The sequence below is a fragment of the Pundamilia nyererei genome, unplaced genomic scaffold, assembly GCF_000239375.1.
Source record: "Pundamilia nyererei isolate P.nyererei 1_Seehausen unplaced genomic scaffold, PunNye1.0 scaffold00094, whole genome shotgun sequence".
Taxonomy (NCBI): domain Eukaryota; kingdom Metazoa; phylum Chordata; class Actinopteri; order Cichliformes; family Cichlidae; genus Pundamilia; species Pundamilia nyererei.
The window spans coordinates 1,654,607-1,656,275 of NW_005187495.1; positions in this window are offsets into that span (position 1 = coordinate 1,654,607).

Consider the following 1,669-nt stretch of genomic DNA (forward strand, 5'->3'; position numbering starts at 1 on the left):
AACGACACTGGAAATTTTTATAACCACCCGAGTCACCATTAAAAGAATGCAGGCTTAATACAGTTTGACTTCTCCTTTTAAAGCTTAATGCCATATCCATCTTTTATATACAGTCTATTCGCCACAAACTGGGCCGCCTACCCCAAAAAATACAAACAGACGTACAGGCCAGGAGAAAAATGTACTGTCCCCTTACAGAATCTTCAAATTGATCAAAAAAGACTGATATTATGACAAAAAGCTCTAAGGAATGTAGATTCATGTTCACGTACATCTAGGAGTGTATGTGTGCGCATGTGTCCACCGTTTATTAACGGTTGAAGACACAGATTAATCTCTTTGCATGCAACAGAGGATAAATCAATTGCACATAATTAGCAGGGGCAAGGTTATAACTGACACTAGGTTTCATCTTAATTACAGAAGTGGTTGCATGAACACGTCTCAACTTAATCACACCTGCCACTGTTCTCACCACAGCTTGATAATTTATTCTTATGGGAGCTTTTACTAATAATCACGTTTTAGTTTGTATAAAATTCATGTGGAGTTACATATGTTAGTAGGAAAGTGCAATGTTGGCCACTGATCTGATGAGTCACCAAAATTTATAACAAAGAAAATTCATATTTGTGGGGCTGTTCATTTGTAATGCTAAATATGATACAGAGTACCCTAAAAGCAAAACACACACACAGATATACAAAAAAGCCAGCAAAAACATCTAAGGCAATCCACTCTCTTGACTTCCTCCATGTATTGATGATGGTTTGAACCAAAAACTTCAAATTTGGATTCATTAGTCCAAAAAGTTTCCACTGATTTTCAGTGTAGTTCAGTCAGTCTGGCTTCTTGGCAGTCACTCTTCTACTGAGACTATTTCTGATTAGAAACTGCACACCATGCTGCCAGGTTTTTGGCTGATAGCTCTATGGGAATTAGCCAAAGTAGAAAAATACTATTTTATGTCTGGGAAATGGGAACAATGTGACCCACTAGTAACAAAGTGCCGTAAAATTGGTTCTTTGCCAGTGTGTTGGTATGTAGACACCACACTCGTTAATCCCTTGAGTTAGGCATTTTTTTCTATACCTGATGATAGATCAGTGTTAGGCGGCTTAACAAACAAACAAAAAAGGTGTCCAAAGAAAACCTTAGACACTGGCTTTGACCTTCAGGGAACCTGGAGAACTGTTCCTCAAGACCACTTAAAAAAAATACTAGTAAGTCTGAGTCTTTGGAAGCAATATAATAAGTAGTGGCTCAGGTTTTTTGCACAGTATTGTATATGAAATTGATTAAATCAATAAATGAAATGTATTATTCAAATTTGTCAGTAATATTAGCGCAAAAACTTTCTGGCAATTCCAACATAATCCTGTCTTGCTGTTTTCTGCTTAGGTTTCTAAATGTTTTTATTTTAGTTTATTTGCTGTTGCTTTCCATATTAGTTTCAGCCATTTTATATAATGTTAGGGTGTTCTTGAGGTATCATTGTTGTTGTTGTTGTTGTTGTTGTTGTTGTTCATCAATCCATCTTCTTCAACCTTCAACCTCTCTCTTCCCGGCCACCTCCTCCAGCTCGCCAGGGGGAACGCCCCTTCCCAGGCCAACCACGAGATATATGTATTAGATATGAGAGATATGTATTATTATTATTATTATTATT